This window comes from Lutra lutra, chromosome 18, assembly GCF_902655055.1.
Source record: "Lutra lutra chromosome 18, mLutLut1.2, whole genome shotgun sequence".
NCBI classification, from domain to species: domain Eukaryota; kingdom Metazoa; phylum Chordata; class Mammalia; order Carnivora; family Mustelidae; genus Lutra; species Lutra lutra.
Window position 1 is genome coordinate 2880282 of NC_062295.1, and position 26275 is coordinate 2906556.

The window sequence follows — 26275 nt, forward strand, 5'->3', positions numbered from 1 at the left end:
CGCCGCCGAGGCACCTTCTCAACGGAGAGCCTCGCGCCTACGCATGCGCCAAACGGCGCCCCCGCCCCTAACCCCCGGCGAAGGACAGCGCCCGCGCAGGCGCGGAGCGGCCCGAGCGCCCCGCTTCCCGTCGTCCTCTGCGACCTAGGCGCGCAGCTGAGAGCGTTTCCGGACGGTTCGAGGTGGCGCGCGGCTGAGTGCTGTGCTCGAGGCCGGGGTGGCCTCAGGTGTTCGCGGCGCCCCGCGAAGTCTGTGAAGTGTTAAGGACCAGGCAAGGTAAGTTGAGGGCCCCGCCGCAGTATTTAGTTGCAGTTTGGGTCCCCTACGGTGCCCACAGGAAATGTTTGCGAGGGGGAGACGACCCCCTCGGAGCGCACGTGCGGAGGGAGGGTCTTGGAGACGCGCCGAGCGCGGCAGGTCGGGGCAGGACAACCTCCTGGCCGAGGTGGTAGCGGGCGTACGGAGGCCGGGAGGGCGGGGCGGGGGGGGGGCGGTGGCCGCTTGAGGGAGCAGCGGGCCGCCGTCGCGGCTGGCGGGTGCGCGCGGTCACGTGTCGCCGGAGGGCTTCGCCGCGGCCTCCAGCTTGAGGACCTTGTGCTTGGATCCCCGGCCCGGGGGCGCTCGGGAGACGTCGGCGCACGTGAGGAAGGACCTGTGCACGCCAGACTGGAGGCCGGGGGAGCCCCTGGGAGAACGCGGTAACCCTCAGGAGAAGTGAGCGTGGTCCGGAGTGGACGTTGGGGACGTACGCAGGCGTTCGCGTTGACGTTCGCAGCTTCCGGGCCGAGCGTCCGGAGTGCGGTGTGGGTCGGTTCACGGAGACCGCGAGCGCGGGAGGAGCCGCGGCTGTGGAAGCACGAGAATACCTTTAGGTGGGTTTGTTTCCGAGACGGAACACCGTAGGATTCACTCCTTAAAAGTGTACAATTTGGTGGTTTTTCGTACATTCGCAAGGTTGTGCAGTCATCACCGTGTCATTCCCGGAGGTTTTGTAAATCCAAATGGAAATCCCTCTGTCCAGGAGCAGATACCCCCCTCCCCCGGCGTTCCCTCTCCCCGGGGCCCACAAACCACTGTTGCTGGGGCGGGGCCTGTTCTGTTCATTTTCTATAAATGCCTTGTGCAGTACGAGGCCTCTTGGTCTGGTGTGTACTTGGAACGATGTCTTTAAGGTCCATCCATGTCGTGGCATGAACTGGTTCTTCCATTCTGAGTGGCTGAATAATACTCCCTTGCGTGGCTGTTCCGCCCTGTTTATCATTTGGTGGACTTTCTGGCTGTTAGGAATAATGTGGCTGTGAACGAGGTTGCAGGAGTTGTGTGTTCTCAGTTTTCTCGGGTATATACCTAAGAATGTAATTACTCGGTCCTACGATATTTAGTTGCGAGTAAGCTCATAGGACTCCCGAGAGCTTTTTCCGTATGGTTTTGGGAACCTAAGTTGTAATATGGTTTCCAGTTGGATTAGGTCAGTCAACAGCGCAAGAGTAGTGGCCGCACAGAGGCATGGTTGGAGTGTCTGATTTGTACCCGTGGGATTTTAATTTATAGAGGTGACTGGGTGAGAACAGAGAGAGGCCAGTGCCATTGGAAGAATTTGTTATATTTCCAGATAGAAGAGGGTATGTCATGCCACATCAGGTCCCAGGGAGGGTTTTGGTCAGGAGGCAGAGCTGGAGACAGGGGAAAACCTAGTTCCCAGCCTTTATGCCTTGAGAAAGGTAAGGCAGGCCAGAAGAAACATTTCAGGACTGGCTAGTTTTAATTCTGGTGGGCTTTGGGCTATAGCGGCTAGCTGCCTGGTCCCTGGCCCTGGGATGATTGAGGGAGCGGAAAACATTGGTTTGGTCTGTGAGTGTTAAAGAAGTTGATTGTTTGGGATGTGACAGGCTGCTCCCAAGTAAGTTGATTACCATCCTTAGGAATTAGCTAGCCCTGGGAAGGGCAGTCTCTCCCCACCAGCAAGGTTTTTAAGATGTCAGAACATCATAAGATACAGAAAATTTTAAAACATGATTGATTCACATGGCTGGGTTGATAATGAAGGCCAGTTGTAAAGGTGGTGCTGGTTTTTCTCTAGTTGAATTGAAAGTGCAGGACCTCAACGAGTTTAGAACTCAGATCTCTTACCGGCTAGGGGAAGAAACCCCTCCCTCCTGAAGGAAAAAAAAAATCTGGCATTTTTTTCTTTTGAGGATAATTAGTTATTTGAAGTATATTTTAGGGAAGGAAGTGTTCTTTAGACCTTAGATTCTCAACTGAATTACCTGTGGAATATGTTAAGCTGGAAATGTTTGGATACCACTCTTTGATCTGCTGAATAAATCTTGGCCAAGCCTTCCAACCTGTATCTTTTGAAAGTCTCACAGGTGATTCTGATGATCCCTACATGTAATTGATACCTCCTGATCCAGTCCTGTAGGCTAAGTAGAAGAGATGCCAAAAGCTGGGTGAGAGGTTATTGGGATTTGGAGGTAGACATAGTTTCTCCCTTCGAGGAACAAAGTCCTGGCGCAGCTTTCTCTTTGGCCCAGGGTGAACCATGGGAGCTACTTTGACTTGGACCCTATTGTGATTTACCTCCAGCAGAAGCTCTGAGGGTCACACTGGTCCCCTGGAATAGGCAGGAGTAGCCTAATGTGATGAAGCTGAGGGATGTGTCCAGAGACTATGTTACTACGTATATGTTACTTCACTGGGAATACCACATGTTAACTGCCAGCCTTCGTGGCAGACCCTGCCCTGATAAACCACTAAAGCCAAGGACATGAAGGAACATTTAATGTCTTAAAAGGTTATGTGTAATAAACCCTACAGAGTTTATCAGAAAGAGAAAGTGGTTGCAGAAGTGTATGGAAAATTTTAGATACAATGTAAGGAGTGTTATTCCAAGAAGAGGCTCTGTTTTCAAAGCCCTTAGGAGGAGATAATTTTGGGGTCCAGGGGAAACAGGCAAAATTTGAGTATGCTGATTATCACTTCCTTACTCTCCTGGAATGTTTCCTTTTTGGAAACTTTGGGCATCTTCCACTGAATTAATGTTTTAAACAGTTCTCTGAAAGAAGTGAAAGGTCCTTGTCCCAGGTCTGTGGTTTGGTTGTAAATCACAAAACCAAAACCTGCCCAGCTCCTTCTCATTTGTCTTGGCAAGAGTTGAGGAGAGAGCAGATTGAACAAGGGAGAATTGTGTGTCTCCTCAGTTCTTTGGTCATATAAACTTTTACTTGCTGTTGTATAATCCTGTTTCCTACACTGCTAAAATTGTTGAAATCAGATGAAAGGGCAGTTTTACATTTAACAGTGCGCAGAAGGTCATTCGGGGTTATGCTGCATTTCTCCCGGTCTATCACTGCTACCTTTTGTGTGATGTAGTTCTATTAATTTTGTTAGATGAGTGTAAGGGGAGATTCCTTGCAGATGTTTTGGCTTCAGCTGCAAAACAGCATTTTCCCCAATAAAGTCGATAATGGAATTTGTAATTTTGTTGTTAAAATTAAGTCATTTTCCACTTAATATTGTTAAGATGGCAGAACTCCCCGAAGGGATCTGTAGATTCAGTGTAATCCTAATAGCCAAAGTTCCAATAGCTGCCCCCCTTTTTTTCAAATGGAAAAACTGATCTTAAAATTCATGTGGAATTGCAAGGAACCCTCAATAGCCAAAACAGTCTTGAAAAGAACAAGGTTGGATGCACACTTCTGATTTGAAATTCTACTACGAAGCTGCAGTAATGAAGACTGCACTAGTGGCCTAAGACTAGACCTATATATATCAGTGGAATAAAGAATCCAGAAATAAACCTACATGTTCATGGGCAATTGGTTATTGACAAGAATGCCAAGAGGTACCTCGGTGGCTCAGTCAGTTAAACCTCTGACTTAGATTCAGGTCAGGATCTCAGGGTCCTGGCATCAACCATGGTGTTGGGCTCCCTGCTTAATGGGGAGTCTGCTTGTTCCTCTCAATCCGCCCCTTACCCTGCTCATACACTCTCTCTCTCTCTCTCTCTCTCTCTCAAATAAATAATCTTAAAAAATGCCAAGATCGTTCCTTGGGGAAAGGAGAATCTTTTGAATGAATGGTTCCGGGACAACAGAATAACTACGTGAAAAAAAATGAAGTTGGATCCTTTACAGCATACACAAAAGTTAATTCAAAATCGGTTAAAGACGTAAAGGGAAGAACAAAACCATAAAACTTTTAGGAGAAAACAAATCATGACCTTGATTTGATCATGTATTCTAGAGATGACAATAAAAGTACAAGCAAGGAACAAAAGACAAAAGAATAGAAGAATTGGGTTTAATAAAAATGTAAAACTTTGTGCACCAAGGGCCCTGTCAAGGGATGGGAAGGGCAACCCACAGAGCAGGAGAGAACAATTGAAAGTTATATCTGATAAGGGTCCAGTATCCACAATGTACAAAGAACTCTTACTCAGCAACAAAAAGACAATACCCACTTTGAAAATGGGCAAATGACTTGAATAGACATTTCTCTGAAGAAGAGATACCAGTGGCCAACAAGCACATGAAAAGAGGTTCAACATCATTAGTCATTAGAGAAATGCAAATCAAAACCACTGTGAGATACCACTTCACATCCCTTAGGACAGCCTTAAAAAGAAAATTAAGAAACCCTCAAAATCTCAGTAAGTGTTGGGAAGGATGTGGAGAAATCCGAAACCTTATACATTGCTTGACAGCCATAATGGTGCAGCTGCAGTGGAAAAACAGTTTGGTCGTTCCTCAGTAGGTTTAACGTAGAATTACCATATGACTCAATAATTCTGTTCTTCGGTGTTTGCCCAAAAGAACTGGAAAAAAGCTGTTTAAACAAAAACTTATACTCCTGATAGCGAAAGGATAGAAACAACCCATGAATGGATGAATTGATAAACAAAACATGGTATAGACCTGGTATATCCAGTGGAATGCATGTTACAATATGTGTTTTTTTTTTATTTAAAGATTTTTTTTATAAGATTTTATTTATTTATTTGACAGAGATCACGAGTAGACCGAGCGGCAGGCAGAGAGAGCAAGGGAAGCAGGCTCCCTGCTGAGCAGAGAGCCCGATGCGGGACTCGATCCCAGGACCCTGAGATCATGACCTGAGCCGAAGGCAGCGGCTTAACCCACTGAGCCACCCAGGCGCCCTGTTTATTTTTAATGATTATACTAATAATATAATTAACCTTTGGTTATATATGGTGTATGTGTACCCCATATAAATATACGCCGTATAAACGGTAGAAGCTTTTGTTTTGAACAACTTGCCAGTTCTTTTATGCAACCAGAACCCTTTCTCAGTTCTTAGGAGGAAACGCTCAAGGCTGAAGGCTGACTCTTCACTTTCCGCAGTTTATTGTGAAATACTGTATACCAAAGAACATAAGTAGTGTAAAGAATACTGATAAACAGAGTATTAGCACAAGTGTATCTATCATCCAGCCTAAGAAATAGAGCATTATCTTCAATATTTTATTTATTTATTTGAGAGACAGAGAACATAAGCAGGGGGAGAAGGAGAAGGGAACCTGACGTGGGGCTTGATCCCAGGACCCAGAGACCATGACCTGAGCGGAAGACAGATGCTTGTGCAACCGTCTGAGCCACCCAGGCACCCCATTAAAAATATTTAATCTTTATACCCCATGCAGGGCTGAACTCGTGATCCCAAGATCAATAATCACATGCTTTACTGAGTGAGGCAGCCAGGTGCCCCTGTCTTCAGTAATTTTAAATTTGAATTTCTTTTACTGCTCCACTTAATATTTCATTGAGTTAGCAAATTGTTTATAAATATAAGGAATATTCATAAGAGTGGCTTTCACCAAATTTACATGTCCTGTTTATCATGTCATATTCATTTGCACATATGATTTATCACATTATTCAGTTACATTCATGTAACTGGGTAAAAGCATTTCAGAGACTGAAAATCTCCATATAGTTAGTAAAAGAAACTTATTTTTTAAGAAGATTACTTGAGATAGTGCATATGCACAGGGAGAGTGGGGGGAGGTGCGGGCAGAGAGAGAATCCCAAGCCGACTCTGGGCTGAGTGTGGAGCTGTATATGGGGTTTGATCTCCTGGCCCCAAAATCACCACCTGAGCTGAAACTAAGTCTGATCCTTACCAAACAGGTGCCCATTAGTAAAGGAAACTTTTAATTTGGAACTTGAACTTGGCCCTGAATAAATACTGAACTTTATGGGATGCCTGGGTGGCTCAGTTGGTTAAGCGGCTGCCTGCGGCTCAGGTCATGATCCCGGCGTCCTGGGATCCAGTCCCGCATCAGGCTCCTTGCTCCGCAGGGAGCCTGCTTCTCCCTCTGCCACTCTTTCTGCCTGTGCTCACTCTCTCTCTCTCTCTGACAAATAAATAAATGGAATCTTAAAAAAAAAAAATACTGAACTTTACCTCTAGGAAGAAAAGAACATTTATGAGTTATGTCTTAGGCACCTTCTTTGGCCTTTTCTATCCGTTGTCTTCCTTAATCCTCTGAAAAACTGTATTAGATAAATATTTTTATACTAACTTATAAATGAGGAAATTGGCTTATGGTAAGTAATTTGCCAAAGGTCACAAAGCTAACAAAGCATATTTAGTACTTAGCCCAGATGTGTCTAAATGCAGACTGACCATCTCACCAAATTATCTTCCTTCCCCCAAATCCCAGGGAACCTGGAGTTTACATTTGGGGGATTGGCTGCTTTTACATTTTTTCTCTAACCTTGATAGGAACTTGTAGTCCATTGACCCCATTGTCTTCTCCTCTCCACATCTGTACGCAGCTTGTGGCCATTATACTTGGAATATTCTTACCAGTACCCTGCCTTAGTCCCTTTAGTTTTAGTCTTGTCCATTAAAAAAATCAACATGCCTTTTAAATCTCTTACCTACATGTTTCCCCTCAATCACCATATTTTCCTTATATTTGCTGAAGGACATTGGCAGGTTGATTTGTAGAGTTTTTCAGTTCGGATTTTGCTTATTATATTTGCATTATGGTTCGACGTGTCCATATGCCCTCTCTAATTCCTGTAAATTTATAACCTGGACCAAAGAGGCTTTATCAGGCTAGGATTTATTCCTTTGGCAAGATTATAGATAGTGTTGTATTCATTTGTTGGGAGGCATATAATGTCTGGGTGTTGGCTTTTAAAAAAGAACAGCCACCAATGCTCAGTGGCTGTATCTATTACTTTATTGGAGATTGCATAATTAGTGATATTCTAATTAGAATTTTGTTTTCACGTACTAGCTGGAATCATTTTATGAGGACAGACTTCCCATTTCGTACTGGTTGGTTAGTCTGAGGTGTAGGTCATACAGGAAAGGGAGGATAAATCTTTGATTCCTTTATCTAGTTTTTTTTTTAAAGATTTTATTTATTTATTTAATAGAGATCACAAGTAGGCAGAGAGGCAGGCAGAGAGAGAGAGAGGAAAGGAAGCAGGCTCCCTGCTGAGCAGAGAGCCCGATGTGGGGCTCGATCCCAGAACCCTGGGATCATGACCTGAGCTGAAGGCAGAGGCTTTAACCCACTGAGCCACCCAGGCACCCCTATCTAGTTTTCAAAGTAATGAACTAGTTCTCTTTCATCCTTAGAAGGTGACCAGTTAGTTTTTTTTTTTTTAAGATGTTCTTTTTTTAAGGTTATTTTTGTGAGAGAGAGAGCAAGTGAACACAGTAGTGTGGGGAGGAGCAGAGGGAGAAGCAGACTCCCCACTGAGCCAGAAGCCTGATGTGGGACTCAATCCCAGGCCCCTGTGATCATGACCTGAGCCAAAGGCAGATACTTAACTGACTGAGCCACCCAGGTGCCCAGGTTTTTTACTGTATTATAATCAGGGTACCTTGGTGGTGCATTTGGTTGAGCCTCCAAATCTTGATACTAGCTTGGGTGGTGATCTTGGGGTGGTGGGATTGGACCTGCATCAGGCTCCGCGCTTGATGGGGAGTCTGCTCGTCTCACCCTCTACCCTTCCCCTCCGTGTATGTTCCTTGAAAATAAAATATCAGCTCATGGATTTTAATTATTCAGGGTTTCAATTAATTAAAGTTACTGTTCTTACTGAAGCCCAATTAATCTCACCCATCTTTGGTCAGTGAGAGCCTCTACCTTGGTTCCTGAGTCCTTTTTGACACCATCCTAGCAGTCATTGAGTGTTTCCTTGATATCTGGTTTAGGGGAAGGAAAATTTCACTTCTACCCTCTTAGGGTTCTATTGGCTGGGCCTGAGAATTAAATCAACATAAAACACATCAGCAGGAGAAAGGCATACACATTTTTGTAACACAAATTTTATTTTACTTTATTTAAAATTTTTTATATATTAGAGTGTGGGCATGAGTGGGAGGGAGAGGCAGAGGAAGAAGCAGACTCCCTGCTGAGTAGGGAGCCAGAACCCCAGGACCCTGGAATCGGGACCTGAGCCGAACGCAGACCCATCACCAACTGACTCAGCCAGGCGCCCCTGTAACACAAATTTTATTTATTTATTTATTTTTATTTTTAAAAAGATTTTATTTCTTTATTTGACAGAGATCACAAGTAGGCAGAGAGGCAGGCAGAGAGAGAAGTAAGCAGGCTCCCTGCTGAGCAGAGAACCTGATGTGGGGCTCGATCCCAGGACCCTGGGATCATGACCTGAGCCAAAGGCAGAGGCATTAACCCACTGAGCCACCCAGGCGCCCCTGTAACACAAATTTTAAATGACACAGGAGCCTTCATGAGGAATGAAGACCCAAAGAAATGAAACTTACTTGCTTTTTTATTAGGTTGAATGTAGAAGCGCTTGTGAAAAAGTGGCAAAAGTATATGGTGAGGAAGATAAAAAACATAATTATTTTTAACAAGGTCTGTTTATAGAAGTCTCTGTCTCAACTTTGTCCTTGATAAGAATGTTACTCTCCTCGTACTAAGAGGACTTCTCTTATATGGGAATTACATCTGCTTTTAAGAAAAAGAAGGAAGGGGGCACCTGGGTGGCTCAGTGGGTTAAAGCCGCTGCCTTCGGCTCAGGTCATGATCCCAGGGTCCTGGGATCGAGCCCCACATTGGGCTCTCTGCTCAGCGGGGAGCCTGCTTCCCTTCCTCTCTCTCTGCCTGCCTCTCTGCCTACTTGTGATCTGTCTGTCAAATAAATAAATAAAATCTTAAAAAAAAAAAAGAAAAGAAAAAGAAGGAAGATTGGAGTGTTTTTGTTACGTTTGCTGTTTTCAGGTGCCTTAACTTAAAATAGTCAATATGCCAAAGCAGCTTATTTTGGGATGGCACGTTCTGAACTTCTCCATTGGTATGTCAGGATATTCCAAGTTCATTTCCTGCACCCAGACTTGGGATCAACAATTTCTCGAGGAAACGTGGGTTTCTTTTAGTGGGAAATGGTGTTTCAGGATCATAATCTTGGTTACTAGGAATGCTCTTTGGTACCAGCTTGGCCATTGTTTCCAGCCTTGTCAGTGAGCAGAGCTAAGAAGTATATATATTTCAGAGAAAACATTTTGAGTTCCTACTATTTCTGTTTGTTTGTTTTTTTAAAAGATTTTATTTACTGGGGCGCCTGGGTGGCTCAGTGGGTTAAGCCTCTGCCTTCGGCTCAGGTCATGATCTCAGGTTCTGGGATTGAGCCCCGCGTTGGGCTCTCTGTGCAGCAGAGAGCCTGCTTCCCCTCCCCATCTCTCTGCCTGCCTCTTTGCCTACTTGTAATCTTTGTCTGTCCAATAAAAAAAAAATTTAAAAAAATTAAAAAAAGATTTTACTTATTTATTTGAGAGAGAGAGAGAGAGCTGGAGAGAGAATTTGAAACCGATTCCACACTGAGCCCAGAGCCTGACAAGGGGCTCGATCTCACAACCCACGAGAATTTAATCTAAGCCAAAATCAGGAGTCAGACACTCAACCGACTGAGCTGCCCACCCCTCTGGCCCCCAGCTATTTCTATTTAAGTTCAGGACTGTGGGGTTTGTGTTTTTGTTTTTTTTTTTAAGATTTTATTTATTTATTTGACAGAGATCACAAGTAGGCAGAGAGGCAGGCAGAGGGAGAGGAGGAAGCAGGCTCCCTGCTGAGCAGAGAGCCCGATGCGGGGCTCTATCCCAGGACCCTGGGATCATGACCTGAGCCGAAGGCAGAGGCTTTAACCCACTGAGCCACTCAGGCACCCCTTGTTTTTTTTTTTTTTTTTTTTTTTTTAAGATTTTAATTTATTTATTTGACAGAGATCACAAGTAGTCAGAGGCAGGCAGAGAGAGAGAGGAGGAAGCAGGCTCACTGCCAAGCAGAGAGCCCGATTCGGGACTCGATCCCATGACCCTGAGATCATGACCTGAGCCAAAGGCAGAGGCTTAATCCACTGAGCCACCCAGGTGCCCCGGTTTGTAGTTTTTTTAAAATATTTTATTTATTTGTTTATTTGAGAGAGAGGAGGAGGGACAGAGGGAGATGGACAAGCAGACTACCTGCTGAGCAGGGAGCCTGACCTAGGGTTTGATCCCAGAACCCTGGGATCATGACCTGAGCCAAGGGCAGCCGCTTAACCTACCGAGCCACTCAGGCGGCCCTGTAGAAGATTCTCATTAAAACCTTGTCTTTTGGGCGCCTGGGTGGCTCAGTGGGTTAAAGCCTCTGCCTTCGGCTCAGGTCATGGTCCCAGGGTCCTGGGATCGAGGCCCGCATCGGGCTCTCTGCTCAGCGGGGAGCCTGCTTCCTCCTCTCTCTCTGACTGCCTCACTCATTCTGTCAAATAAATAAAAATCTTTGAAAAAAAAACAAAACAAAACCTTGTCTTTTAATATCGATCTTCGGTTACGTTTTGGCATTTTCTCTGTAATAGTTGTCTGTTTAGCCTTTCTAAACTTTACTGAGGCATCTGGCAGTCACTTCCGCCAGGCTGTAATTGAGTTCCCTCTCTGTATTCAGATCCACTAACACTAATCCTTCATCCTCCAGAGTGAAGTCTGATTCTCTTCCACCGTCTGCTCATGGGATTCTTATCAGTACTTTACATTCACCTCAGTCAAATACTGTCTTTGCCTTTCCCAAAGATACATTTGCCGTTTCTCTTAAGTAACACAAGTGATTAATGCTTTTATTTCCCTAACTGCACGTCTTATGGAAGAGTAGAAACTGATTTGTACAGAACCTAGCATCATCCACAGTCTGTTGTCTCATAAATACTTGGCAGATGATACGGAGTGTTGGGGGGGAGGGCGGCAGCAGGAGAGGGGAATGTGTATCCAGTGACCTCCTGCCGCTGCCTCTCTGTGAATGTGATGAGTGGCTGTGCCCCTGGGCTGGCTGGGAATGGGCCCAAGGTAGCTCCTTAGTTCTACTGTCAGTCTATGTAGATGGCACTTGGGTGTGTGTGTGTTTCTTTTCTGCTGTTATAAACAACACTGCAGTGGGCACTCCTTGCTTACATGGGCCAGTGGAATTGTCTCCCCTCCTGGGCTCTTGCCCACTTGCTCAGAGAGCAGAGTGGGAGGACCCAGGTGGCTCTTCTGCTTCTAGCCTTGCTTCTTGACAGGGACCCAGTGGTGCATGAGATACATTCAAAAGTGGAAGAGCAAGAGCACTGTCCTGCTGAGAGCCTGGTATCATCACTCAGGGCCTATTGATGCTGCTTACTTGAAGTTGGAGAGGGTTCAGTGTTCTCAACTCCCCATACCTTATGAGACCCGGAGGTGTAGAGATCAGGAATCTCCTGTAACTGTTGCTTCCCTCCATCCCCGCCAACCCAGGGCCGTTGGGCCCTCCTGAGAAGACACATCCTATCTCCCCGTAGCCCTGTATCCTGAAGTGCTGAAATGAGTTTCCACCATTGATGTGTTCTGCAAGATTCTCCACTTGTACCCGCCGTGGGGTCTGACGCTGGGGTCAAAAACAAGAGTCATCTGTCATTGAGGGGTATGGCTAAGTGTCCCTTCTGAGATTGTACAGTAGGTGGTTGTGGCTATTTTTATGACACCTATTGGGCTAAGGAAGGTCGCTATTAAGTGTGACACAGAAAAGGAAGAGTAGATGAGAAGGAAAACAAAGGAGCCCCCAAAAGAGGTGTGATTTAGTCACACCTTGAGTTCCACCATCCATGATGGCTTCAGCCGTCAACCTCGGTGGTCCCTGCACCACAGGAGGCAATTCTGGATGTGGTGCTCTTCACCCTGAAACTCTTGCTCTCAGCACTTGCTCCGTTAACCGCAGTAAGGGCCGACGTGCCCTGTAGCGGAACATGCCAGGTGAGGAGGTCAGCCAGCTAATCACAGTGCTCTTTGATCAAAGAAGGCTGTTCCGCCAAAGCTGTCACTTTGGTTTGGCCAGGTCTCCTGTGTGTGGTCAGAGAGTCTCAAGCTGTCCCTTAGGTACAGAGAACAGGGTAGGGGGTAAATGAATAGTTAGAAATGTTTAGGATATTTGCCAGCTGTGTTTAGTTCTTTCATTGACAATATTTCTTGTAATAAGTAGTTTAAAGAAGGGAAGGCGATTTTTGTGTTTAGTCAGGCCAGCCTGTATTCACGGAACCCCTGTGTTTGTGAGAAGGTTGAGTGATGTGGCTTATGGAAGAACTAAAAACAAAGCAGGTTTTATGTTGAATTTTTGCTCTTTGTACTTTATGATGAGCTTGTGCAGCACTGTTTAGTGTAGAGATCCAGTTCTTCCTCAGGCCAGCTATCCCTGAGGAGGCTTTACCTCAGTCTCCCAAGAAGTGTGGTCTTTACTCTCCGCACTACCATGACTACTTACCTGAGGTTAGTTGAATCTTCGCAACGACACAGGTATTGCACCATATTGAAGTATGATTACAGAACATTTCAGTTTCTTTATAGAACAGGTCATTATGAATTACAGAGGTGTTTGCTTTGTCTTCCCAACAAAACTGACCCTTGCCTGTAAGCGAGGTATTATCATAAGCATGCATTATTATAACTGACCATCACTCAGTTATTCCGGATTCCAAGGTAATTGGGAACAAAACCAGCTACCCCATCCCAGCTCATTGACTTGTACTGAGATTGGTCTCCATTGTGTGTTACGTAACAGGGCTCACCTCCCTCCACAGGGAGGACCCAAGTGCTAGGTAGAATATTTCTTAGACCTGCTAGCTCTACTACAGGATACATCTTATTCTGACCTGTTCTGGGATGAGGGCGGTCACAGTGCATCAGTGTAAGTTACAGGTGCCCCTAGAGGACGCCCATGGGTTTTGAGGGCCCCGGGATTCCCATAGATGTGCCCCGAGCCTCAGCAGCCAGGATGGAAAGCCATTGCCCCATGGCCTCTGAGCCTCCATCTTTATTAAAATATTCAAGAGTCTTTGTTGGGTCAGAGCACAAGCCCTTTCCCAGTGGTGGTTCTTGGAGTATTTCACATTATGTGCTGGGTTGGCCTGACCCATTTCAGTAAAGCCTCATCTTCCCAGGCCTGCTCTCATCCTCTGCTTTCCTCCTGCAAGAGAACTTTCTCTAATCTCCTAATAGTTAATAAATTGTTTTCCTCTTACTGCTGCTCCTCATTGAAAGCGAATTCAGCTTGTCCCATGATGCCTAGATTGGCGCTTTCCTCCCCTAAGGCCCATTTCTGTCTTGTGCACCGGTGGTGTTTAGTTCACTGGGCATGTTGTTGCTACTGTGTACCAGTGGCCTGAGTGCAGTTAGGATCCGTAATTCTCTCTATAAACTAATCCTATTAAATTCTGGCTCCATTGAAGGAAGTTTCTGAAGTCAGTGTTTGCCATTTCTTCTGACCCCAGGACAGCTCCTCCCATCTTGTGTTATTTCCCTGTTCTCTCCTGTGAACTAGCTGGCCTGTGGTTTAGCCTGTGTCTTGAATCTCCTCCCAGCTGCCTGTTATCACAACCTTCACTGTTTTTGAGAGCCCCTTGGGGCTTGAACGTCTTCGTCCTCTGCTGTAAATGATGTCAGCCTCTGAGGAGCAATTTAGGATCTGATGCTTCCTGGCCTGTTTCTATCCTAGGTAAAAAATCTCTAAGCCAGAGCTGTGGAGCTGGGTAGGCCAGTGGTCAGCTTTTCTTTGAGTGACACCCCCCCCTCTTAGTCCTGGCCTGGAGTGGAGGGGAGGCATCCACCTGAGGTCCACTCAGCTTCTCCTGGCACAGATCTAGCAGATCACAAGTTGAGACAGAGGTGGTCAGAGCCCCAATACTCTCAGATCATCCTGCCCTAGATAGAGCCTCCCTTCCTGAGTTATGGGCTGGACAGAAGAAGGGATTCCCTTTACCCTTTACCACATTCCCCTGAGACTTAGCTTCAGGAACAGGCTGCTGGGGCCGATTAAAACTCTGGGGTCCTGCTCTTCCAGGGAAGAGAGCCCCTCTGGCTGGGTGCTGTGTTCTTGATGGCAGCAGTCTGGAGAGGGAGTGGGGTCTCCACTTGCTGCTGAATGGGGGTGGGGGAGGAAGAGAGCAGTCTTGGTTTAAATACCTCAGACTCATGCCTTTCTTATCAAATTTTGAATTTCCATGGATGCTCTTCGTTGCTGTTTACTCTTCGGACCATTTCCAGACACTTTAGAGGATTATGTTTTTATGGCTTTCATCAGTTTTTTGGGGGAGCAGGTCAGTGTAACTCTTCACGTCATTGCCAGAAGTCAGTCTTACCCTCATTTTAGTTTTGAAAAACTAATAGACTGTATTTTTTTTTTAGACTGTATTTTTTAGAGCAGATCTAAGTTTATTGAGAAATTAACTTGAAAGCACAGAGTTTCCAATTACCCTCTCTCCTCTCCCCCATCACATCTTCCTGTAATTTTAATATTCCACGTGGGTGTGCTACATTTGTTAGAGTTGATGAGCCAATATTGATGCATTATTATTAACTAAATTCCAAGGAGGGCTTCCCTGGTCCAGTTGGTAGAGTGTGTGACCTTTCATCTTGGGGTTGTTTGTGAGTTTGAGCCCTATGTTGGGTGTAGAGATTGCTTAAAAATACAATTTAAAAGAATGAAAAGTCCATAGGTTATGTTAGGGTTCACTCTAGTTTTACGTTCTGTGGGTTTTGACAAATGTATAATGATAAAATGCCCATCATTACAGATTCACACAGAGTACTTAAGAATGCCCTAAAAAAGTAGGGCCTAAAAATGCCCTAAAAAATCTCCCTGACCTCGACCTGTGCATCCATCCCTCCTTCCTTGAACCACCAGCAACCACCATTCTTTTTACTGTGTCTCCATAGTTTTCCTTTTCCACATACATAGTTTGGATTATGTAGCATGTGGCCTTTTCAGATTGGCTTCTTTCACTCAGTCATACGTGTTTAAGATTCCTGAATTCGTCTGTTTGTCCCTCCAGCTCTGTGGGCGGCAGTTTGGCCTGCGTCGTCCTCTCTCATGGATCCAAGAAGAACTGATTTTTAGTCAGCTCAGTTTTTTGCTACGTGTTAGGATGGGGTGGCAACTTCCAAGCTCCTTGCATGTGGGACTGGAAGCCAGGGGTCCCATTGCCTAGTATGTATGGGTTCTCCCTTATCTGTAGGGGATACATTTCAAGACCCCCACAGGGTGTCTGAAATCACAGATAGTACTGGACCTTGTATATGCTCTGTTTTTTTCCTATGCAGACATACCTACGATAAAGTGTACAACATAATTTGACTTCACAGGCAGGGCATTGTTCCTGGACTCTATTTTCTATTCCATTGGTCTATATGTCTGTAGGCTCGTATTACATGGTTTTGATTACGGTAGCTTTTTACTAAGTTTCACAATTGGGAAGTGTGAGACCTTTGTTTTTCTTTTTCAAGATTGTTTTTGGCTCTTTAGGGGTCCCTTGAGATTCCATATGAATTTTAAGATAGTTTTTTTTTTCTGTTTCTATAAGAAGGATTATTGAGATTGTGGTAGGGATTGCATGAATCTGTAGGTCACTTTGGGTAGTAGTAGCATCTTAAGTCTTACAGTCCATGAAGAAACAATGTCTTTGCATCCATATATGCCTTCTTTAATTCCTTTTTGCAGTGATAATGTACTTTTAGTGTACGTCTTTTGCCTCCTTAGTTGTTTATTCCCAAGCATTTTAATCTTTTTGACATTACTGTGAATGGAATAGTTAAGATCGCTCTTTTATTAAGGTATTTGCCTAGGGGCGCCTGGGTGGCTCAGTGGGTTGAGCATCAGCCTTTGGCTCAGGTCATAATCCTGGGGTCCTGGGATCGAGCCCTGCCTTGGGCTCCCTGCTCTGTGGGGAGCCTGCTTTTCCCTCTCCCTCTACTTTTCCCCCTGGTTGTGCTCTTTCCCTCTCTCTGTCAGATAAATAAATACATACATACATACATACATAAATACATACTTAAAAAAAAAGTCTTTGTCTAGTAAGTTTGAGGTTTGTGCTTCCTTTTTGCCAATTTATTTTTTGACTAGGCCATATTTTATTTCTTTGTATACCTTTTGTTGTTGTTGTTGTTGAAAATTACATATTTGAAAAAACAGTCACCTCTACCAGATGTCCTTGCAGACTGGCTCTGTGTGTGGGCAGTCCTTTCACTGATTTGGTGGACTTGATCGGAGCTTAGGGATCAGTCCAAGATGAAAGTTTAAGGTCTTCTCTGAGGCTGTGTTTTGCCTGAGTCTCTGTGTGACTATTTTCAGTTCCTCTGTATACACAGCTGTGTGTTTTTTAAGATTCTATTTATTTATTTATTTATTTATTTAGAGCGAGCGCATGAGTGAAGGGAGGGACGCATGGAGAGGGAGAGAGGACCCAAGAAGATTCCACAATGAGGACTCGTTCTCATAACCCTAAGATCATGACCTGAGCCGAAATCAAGAGTGAGACACTCAACTGACTGAGCCACCCAGGTGTGCCCCACAGATGTTTTTTGAATGTCTTACCTTCCCAAAGACTTTTGTCTCCAGCTTCTCTTTGTGGTGTAGATTGTATTTCATAGGTCTTCACTTACGAAGTAGTGTTGCGGAAGTTCATCACTCTTCCTGGTTTGCTGAGATTTTTTTTTTTTTTTTCTCTTCTTAATTGAACGGGTGTTGAATTTTGTGAAATGGTTTGTTTTTGTTTTTGTTTTGCATCCGTTAAATGTCACATTCTTTGGCCTGTTGATGTGATGATTTAGCTTTTTTTTTTTTTTTTAAAGATTTTATTTGTTTATTTGACACACAGAGAAATCACAAGTAGGCAGAGAGGCAGGCAGAGAGAGGGGGAAGCAGGCTCTCCGCTGAGCAGAGAGCCTGATGCGGGGCTCGATCCCAGGACCCTGAGATCGTGACCCGAGCTGAAGGCAGAGGCTTTAACCCACTGAGCCACCCTTGAGCCTGTGTGATGATTTATCTTAATTGATTATTGGATGTTACAGATTTTTTTTTTTTTTTTTATTTGAGAGAGAGACAGTGAGAGAGAGCATGAGCGAGGAGAAGGTCAGAGAGAGAAGCAGACTCCCCGTGGAGCCGGGAGCCCGATGCGGGACTCGATCCTGGGACTCCAGGGTCATGACCTGAGCCGAAGGCAGTCGTCCAACCAACTGAGCCACCCAGGCGTCCCAGAAAGAGGAAGGGAAGCAGGCTCCCTGCCAAGCAGAGAGCCCGATGTGGGGCTCGATCCCAGGACCCCGGGATCATGACCTGAGCCGAAGGCAGAGGCTTAACCCACTGAGCCACCCAGGCGCCCCTGATTATTGGATGTTAAACAAGCCTTTCATACCTTGAGTAAATTCCACTGGGTTGTGGTGTATAATTCTTTTTATACATTAATTGGATTTGAATTGTTTATATGTTCTGGAGAATTTTTTATTATCTATGTTCATGAGAGATATCAGTTTGGTTTTCCTTTCTTTAAAAACTGTCTGGTTTTGGCATTAACCTAATGCTGACCTCACAGAATTACTTAGGAAGTATTCCCTCTACTCCTGTCTTCTGAAAGAAACTGTAGAGAATTGGTATAATTTCCTCTTAAACGTCGGGTAGAATTCTCCAGTGAACCAAATGGGCCTGATAATTTCTGTTTTAGAAAGTTATGGTTGATTGAATTTCTTCATTAAATAGAGGACTATTCAGGTTCTGTTTCTGTGTGAATTTTGGCAGATTGTGCTTTCAAGGATTTGGTCCATTTCCTCTAAGTTATCAAATTTGTGGACATAGAGTTATGCATAATATTCTTTCATTGTCCTTTCAATGTTCATGAGATCTGTAGCCATGTCCCTGTTTCATTTTGCATATTAGGCTATGTGTCCTCTGGTTTTCTTAGTTAGCTGGGCTAGAGGTTTATAATTCTATTAGTCTTTTCATAGAAGCAGATTTTGGTTTCTTGAATTTCTCTATTGATTTCGTATTTTCTGCTTTCTCGGTATCTGCTCTGATTTTTATTGTTTTTCTTCTGCTTCAGAATTAATTTGCTCTTCTTTTTTTCCTGAAGCAGAAGTTTAGATTACTGATTTTAGATCTTCTTTTCGGATACATGCATACAATACTATAAATTTCCTTCTAGGCATTGCTTTCCATGTATCTCACAAATTTGATAAGTTATATTTTCATTTTCATTTAATTCAAAATATTTCTTATTTCTCTTGAAATTTCTTTTTCGATCTCTGTGTTATTTGAAAGTGTATTTTTTTTTAAGATTTTATTTATTTATTTGACAGAGATCACAAGTAGGCAGAGAGGCAGACAGATAGAGAGAGAGGAGGAAGCAGGCTCCCTGCAGAGCACAGAGCCTGATGTGGGGCTCGATCCCAGGACACTGGGACCATGACCTGAGCCGAAGGCAGAGGCTTTAACCCACTGAGCCACCCAGGTGCCCCTGAAAGTGTATTTTTAAATATCCAAGTATTTGGGGGATTTTTCTAGCTATTTTTCTTGTTGCTGATTTCTAGTTTAATTCTATTGTGAACTGAGAGTAGACACTGCATGATTTTTATTCTTTTAAATTTCTTAAGATGCATTATAAGGCCCAAATATGGTCTGTGTTGGGGAATGTTCTATGTAAGCTTGAGAAGAATGCCTATATTGCTGTTGCTTGATAAAGTAGTCTCCACATGTCTGTTATATGCATTTGAATGATGATATTGTTGAGGTCAGCTATGTTCTCACTGATTTTTCTGCCTGTTGAATCTGTCCTTTTCTGATAGAAGGGTAGTGAAGTCTGCAACCGTAGTGGTTTCATCTGTCTGTTCTTGAAGTTCTGTCAGTTTTTCCAGCTTGTATTTTGAAGCTCTGTTGTTAGATGCATACACATGAAGGATTATTATGTTTTCTTGAAGAATTGATTCCTTTGTCATTATGTAATGCTTCTCTTTATATCTCTGATTTTCATTGCTCTGAAGTCTGTTCTGTCTGAAATTAATAAAACTACTCCAGCTGTATTTTGATTAGTGTTAACATGGTATGTATTTGTCCATCCTTTTACTTTTAATCTGTATTTCTGTATTTAAAGTGGGTTTTGGGGTGCCTGGGTGGCTCAGTTGATTGTCTTTTAAAAAAATTAACATATAATGTATTATTTGCCCCAGGGGTACAGGTGTGTGAATCATCAGTCACATTTCACAGCACTCACCATAGCACATATCCTTTCCAATGTCCATATCCCAGCCACCCTACCCTACGCCCCCCAACTACCCAGCAGCCCTCAGTTTGTCTTGTGAGATTAAGAGTCTCTTATGGCTTGTCTCTCTCCCTGGTCCCATCTTGTTTCATTTTTTTCCCTCCCTACCCGCCATGACCCCCTGCCCTGCCTCTCAAATTCCTCATATCAGAGAGATCATATGATTATTGTCTTTCTCAGATTGACTTATTCACTCAGCATAATACCCTCTAGTTCCATCCACTTCGTTGCATATGGCAAGATTTCAGGTTTTTTGATGGCTGCATAGTATTCCATTGTGTGTGTGTGTGTGTGTGTGTGTGTGTGTACCACGCCTTCTTTATCCATTCATTTGTAGATGGACATCTAGGTTCTTTCCATAGTTTGGCTATTGTGGACATTGCTGCTATAAAACATTTGGGTGCACATGCTCCTTTGGATCACTATGTTTGTATCTTTAGGGTAAATACTCAGGAGTGCAATTGCTGGGTTGCACGGTAGCTCTATTTTCAACTTTTTGAGGAACCTCCATATTGTTTTCCAGAGTGGCTGCACCAGCTTGCGTTTCCACCAACAGTGTAGGAGGGAAGGGGCGCCTGGGTGGCTCAGTGGGTTAAGCCTCTGCCTTCAGCTCAGGTCATGATCTCAGGGTCCTGAGATCAAGCCCCGCATCGGGCTCTCTGCTCAGCAGGGAGCCTGCTTCCCCCTCTCTCTCTGCCTGTGTCTCTGCCTACTGTGATCTCTCTCTCTGTGTCAAATAAATAAGTAAAATCTTAAAAAACAAACAAACAAAAAACCAGTGTAGGAGGGCTCCCGTTTCTCAGCATCCTCGCCAACATCTGTCGTTTCCTGACTTGTTAATTTTAGCCATTCTGACTCGTGTGAGGTGGTATCTCACTGTGGTTTTGATTTGTATTTCCCTGATGCTGAGTGATATGGAGCACTTTTTCTTGTGTCTGTTGGCTATTTGGTTGTCTTTTTTGCAGAAATGTCTGTTCATGTCTTCTGCCCATTTCTTAATTGGATGATTCTTTGGGTGTTGAGTTTGGTAAGTTCTTTACAGATTCTGGATATTAGCCCTTTATCTGATATGTCATTTGCAAATATCTTCTCCCATTCTGTTAGTTGTCTTTTGGTTTGGTTGACTGTTTCCTTTGCTTTGCAGAAGCTTTTGATCTTGATGAAGTCCCAGCAGTTCCTTTTTGCCCTTGCTTCCCTTGCCTTTGGCGATATTTCTGAGAAGAAGTTGCTGCAGCTGGGGTGGAAGAGGTTGCTGCCTGTATTCTTCTCAAGGATTTGGATGGATTCCTGTCTCAAATTGAGGTCTTTCATCCATTTTGAGTCTGTTTTTCTGTGTGATGTAAGGAAATGGTCCAGCTTCATTCTTCTGCACATGGCTGTCCCAATTTTTCCAACACCATTTGCTGAAGAGACTGTCTTTTTCCGTTGGGCATTCTTTCCTGCTTTGTCGAAGATCAGTTGACCATAGAGTTGAGGGTCCATTTCTGGACTCTCTGTTCTGTTCCATGGACCTGTATGTCTGTTTTTGTGCTGGTATCCCACTGTCTTGATGATTACAGCTTGTAATAGAGCTTGAAGTCTGGAATTGTGATGCCACCAACTTTGGTTTTCTTTTTCAACATTCCTCTGGCTATTTGGGGTTCCTGATTCCATATAAATTTTAGGATTATTTATTCTGTTTCTTTGGAAAAAAATGATGTTTTTGATAGGGATTGTGTTAAATGTTTAGATTGCTTTAGATAGCATAGACATTTTCACAATATTTGTTCTTCCCATCCATGAGCATGGAACGTTTTTCCATTTCTTTGTGTGTCTTCCTCAGTTTGTTTCATGAGTACTTTATAGTTTTCTGAGTAGAGATTCTTTGGTTAGGTTTATTCCTAGGTATCTTACAGTTTTGGGTGCAATTGTAAATGGGATCGACTCCTTAATTTCTCTTTCTTCTGTCTTGCTGTTGGTGTTTGGAAATGCAACTGATTTCTGTGCATTGATTTTATATCCTGACACTTCACTGAATTCTTTTGTGAGTTCTAGCAGTTCTGGAGTAGAGTCATCTGCAAAGAGTGAGAGTTTGACTTCTTTGCCGATTCGAATGCCTTTTCTTTTTGTTTTCTGAATCCTGAGGCTTGGACTTCTAGTACTGTGTTGAATAGCCGTGGTGATAATGGACATCCCTGCCATGTTCCTGACCCTAGGGAAAAAGCTCTCAGTTTTTCCCCATTGAGAATGATATTCGTGGTGGGTTTTTATAGATGGCTTTGATGATATTGAGGTATGTATCCTCTGTCCCTACACTGTGAAGAGTTTTGATCAAGAAAGGATGCTGTACTTTTGTCAAGTGCTTTTTCAGCATCCATTGAGAGTATCATATGGTTCTTGTTCTTTCTTTTATAAATGTATTGTATCACATTGAGTGATTTGCAGATATTGAACCAACCTTGCAGCCCAGGAATAAATCCCACTTGGTCATGGTGAATAATTCTTTTAATGTACTGTTGGATCCTATTGGCTAGTATTTTGGTGAGAATTTTTATATCTGTGTTCATCAAGGATATTGGTCTGTAATTCTGCTTTTTGATGGGGTCTTTGGTTTTGGGATCAAGGTAATGCTGGCCTCATAAAATGAGTTTGGAAGTTTTCCTTCCATTTTTATTTTTTGGAACAGTTCCATTTAAAGAAGAACTGTTTTCTTTAAATGTTTGGTAGAATTCCCCTGGGAAGCCGTCTGGCCCTGGGCTCTTGTTTGTTGGGGGATTTTTGATGACTGCCTCAGTCTCCTTACTAGTTATAGGTCTGTTCAGGTTTTCTGTTTCTTCCTGGTTCAGTTTTGGTAGTTTATATGTCTCTAGGAAGGCGTCCATTTCTTCCAGATTGCCAGATTTGCTGGTAATATGTTCTTATAATTATTTGTATCTTTTTGGTGTTGGTTGTGATCTCTCCTCTTTCAATCATGATTTTATTAATTTGGATCCTTTCTCTTTTCTTATTGATAAGTCTGGCCAGGGGTTTATCAGTCTTGTTAATTCTTTCAAAGAACCAGCTCCTAGTTTCGTTGATTTGTTCTACTGTTCTTTTGGTTTCTATTTCATTGATTTCTGCTCTGATCTCTGGGATTTCTCTTCTCCTGCTTGGTTAGGCTTTCTTTGCCGTTCTTTTTCCAACTTCTTTAGGTGTAGGGTTAGGTTTTGTACTTGAGACCTTTCTTGTTTCTTGAGAAAGGCTTGTATCGCTGTATACTTTCCTGTCAGGACTGTCTTTGTTGTGTCCCAAAGATTTTGAACTGTTGTGTTTTCATTTTCATTTGTTTCCATGAATTTTTAAAAATTCTTCTTTGATTTCCTGGTTCACCCATTCATTCTTTAGTAGGATGCTCTTTAGCCTCCATTTATTTGCATTCTTTCCAACTTTCCTCTTGTGATTGAGTCCTAGTTTCAGAGCATTGTGGTATGAAGATACACAGGGAATGATCCCAATCTTTTGGTACCAGTGGAGACCTGATTTGTGACCCAGGATATGATCTATTCTGGAGAATGTTCCATGTGCACTAGAGAAGAATGTGAATTCTCTTGTTTTGAGATGGAATGTTCTGAATATATCTGTGATGTCCATCTGGTCCAGTGTGTCATGTAAAGTCTTTATTTCCTTGTTGATCTTTTGCTTAGATGATCTGTTAATTTCAGTGAGGGGGGGTGTTAAAGTCTCCTCCTATTATTGTATTATTGTTGATGTGTTTCTTTGGTTTTGTTACTAATTGGTTCATATAATTGGCTGCTCCCATGTTAGGGGTATAGATATTTAAAATTGTTAGATCTTATTGGACAGACCCTTTAAGTACGATATAGTGTCCTTCCTCATCTCTTAGTCTTTGGCTTCAAGTCTAATTTATCTGATATAAGGATTGCCACCCCAGCTTTCTTTTGATGTCTGTTGGCATGGTAAATTGTTTTCCACCCCCTCACTTTAAGTCTGGAGGTGTTTTTGGGTCTAAAATTAGTCTCTTGCAAACAGCATATTGCTGGGTCTTGTTTTTTTATCCATTCCGATACTCTGCGTCTTTTGATTGGGGCATTTAGCCCATTTCCATTCAGGGTAACTGTTGAAAAATATGAATTGAGTGCCATTGTGTTGCCCGTAAGGTGACTGTTACTGTATATTGTCTCTCTTCCTTTCTGTTCTATTATTTTTAGGCTCTCTCTTTGCTTAGAGGATCCCTTTCAATATTTCTTGTAGGACTGGTTTGGTGTTTCCAAAGTCTTTTAGTTTTTGTTTGTCCTGGAAGCTTTTTATCTCTCCTTCTATTTTCAGTGCAGCCTAGCTGGATATAGTATTCTTGGCTGCATATTTTTCTCTTTTAGTGCTGTGAATAGATCATGGCAGATACATGGCAGTGCATGTAAATAGATTTCTGGCCTGCCAGGTCTCTGTAGATAGGTCTGCTGTCAAGCTAGTATTTCTATGGTTCTGTGTTACAGACCTCTTGTCCTGAGCTGCTTTCAGGATTTTCTCTTTGTCACTGAGACTTGTAAGTTTTACTATTAGATGACAGGTTGTGGACCTATTTTTATTGATTTTGAGGGAGATTCTCTGTGCCTCCTGGATTTTGATGCTTGTTCACTTTTCCAAATTAGGGACATTCTCTTCTGTAATTTGCTCCAATGTACCTTCTGCCCGTCTCTCTCTTTCTTCTTTTTCTGGGATCCCAATTATTCTAATATTCTTTCATCTTGTGGTATCACTTATCTCTCGAATTCTCCCCTTGTGGTCCAGTAGTTGTTTGTCTTTCTTTTTTGCTCAGCTTTTTTATTCTCCCACCATTTGGTCTTCTGTATCACTGATTATCTCTTCTGCCTCATTTATCCTAGCAATAAGAGCCTCCATTTTTAAAAAAGATTTTATTTATTTGACAGATCACGAGTAGGCAGAGAGGCAGGCAGATAGAGAGGGGGAAGCAGGCTCCCTGCCGAGCAGAGCGCCTGATGCAGGGCTTGATCCCAGGACCCTGGGATTGTGACTTGAGCTGAAGGCAGACACTTAACCCACTGAGCCACCCAGGTGCCCCAAGAGCCTGCATTTTTTATTGTACCTCATTAATAGCTTTTTAAATTTTTCATCTTGGTTAGATTTTAGTTCTTTTATTTCTCCAGAAAGGGATTCTCTGATATTTTCCATGCTTTTTTCAAGCCCAGCTAGCACCTTGATAATTGTCATTCTGAACTTGAGTTCTGATGTATTACTAATGTCCATATTGATTAGGTCTCTAGCTGTCGGTACTGCCTCTTTTTCTTTCTTTTTTTTGTGTGTGTGTGTTAAGTTTTTCTGCTTGTCATTTTATTCAGATGAAAATAAATGAATGAGGGGCACCTGGGTGGCTCACTTGCTTAAAGCTTCTGCCTTTAGCTCAGGTCATAATCCCAGGGTCCTGGGATCGAGCCCCACATCGGGCTCTCTGCTCCACAGGCAGCCTGTTTCCTCCCCTCTCTCTGCCTGCCTCTCTGTCTACTTGTGATCTCTGTCAAATAAATAAAATCTTTTTTAAAAATTTTTAAAAAATGAATGAGAGGGCGCCTGGGTGGCTCAGTGGGTTAAGCCGCTGCCTTCGGCTCAGGTCATGATCTCAGGGTCCTGGGATCGAGTCCCGCATCGGGTTCTCTGCTCAGCGGAGATCCTGCTTCCCTCTCTCTCTCTCTGCCTGCCTCTCCATCTACTTGTGATCTCTCTCTATCAAATAAATAAATAAAATCTTTTAAAAAAAATAAAAATAAAAAATGAATGAGAGAACAAAATACTAAAAGGGTAGCAATGACCCCAGAAAAATACACACTAACCAAATCAGAAGAGACCCGAAACTGGGGGGAGAAGTGGGGGGGGGGACCATATATATACATATATACATATATGTATATATATGTATATGACTGGTGAACAGAGCCACACACTTGATTACTTGATTTTGGGTGTATTTTTAAAGAAAGAAAAACTTATTTATATACAAAAATAAGGATAAAGGATAAACACGATGAAGGGATGGAATATGACTGAAATGATGAAAATTTAAAAAGATACTTTTTTAAAAAAGATTTTATTTATTTGACAGAGACACAGCGAGAGAGGGATGGCCTCCTACCTTCATGTGGGCTTATGGGCCCTCCCCACAAGCAGGGGGAGTGGGAGAGGGAGAAGCAGGCTTCCCACTGAGAAGGGAGCCCGATGTGGGGCTTGATCCCAGGACCCTGGGATCATTACCCAAGCCAAAGGCAGACAGTTAATGGCTGAGCCCCCCAGGTGCCCCTAAAAAAGATTCTAAAAAAAAGGAATTGGTAAGAAGGTTGAAAAAAGGGGCGCCTGGGTGGCTCAGTGGGTTAAAGCCTCTACCTTCGGCTCGGGTCATGATCCCAGGGTCCTAGGATTGAGCCCCACATCGGGCTCTCTGCTCAGCGAGGATCCTGCTTCCTCCTCTCTCTCTCTGCCTGCCTCTCTGCCTGCTTGTAATCTCTCTGTCAAATAAATAATAAATAAAGGTTGAAAAAAGAAAAAAAAGAGGAAAGAATGTGATTAGGCTGGAGATTAGAACAAACCATGCGCTAGATTTAGGGTATCTTTTGATCTATTAGAAGAAATTGTATCCCAAAATTTTAAAGGAAAAAAAAACGATATGTTTACAAAAAATAAGGTTAAATACAATGAAGGGATAAAATATGACT

General features: G+C 43.3%; 1 protein-coding gene across 2 annotated transcripts in view; it reads left to right on the forward strand.

Moving 5' to 3' along the window:
* Positions 1-138: 138 nt before the first annotated feature.
* The window catches only part of DNASE1 (deoxyribonuclease 1), a 53895-nt gene continuing 27758 nt past the window's right edge, over positions 139-26275 (forward strand). For both annotated transcript variants that reach the window (XM_047714362.1, XM_047714360.1), the window contains exon 1: positions 139-276. The gene's annotated coding sequence lies outside the window, so the exon portion shown is untranslated. The remainder of the gene's footprint in view (positions 277-26275) is intronic.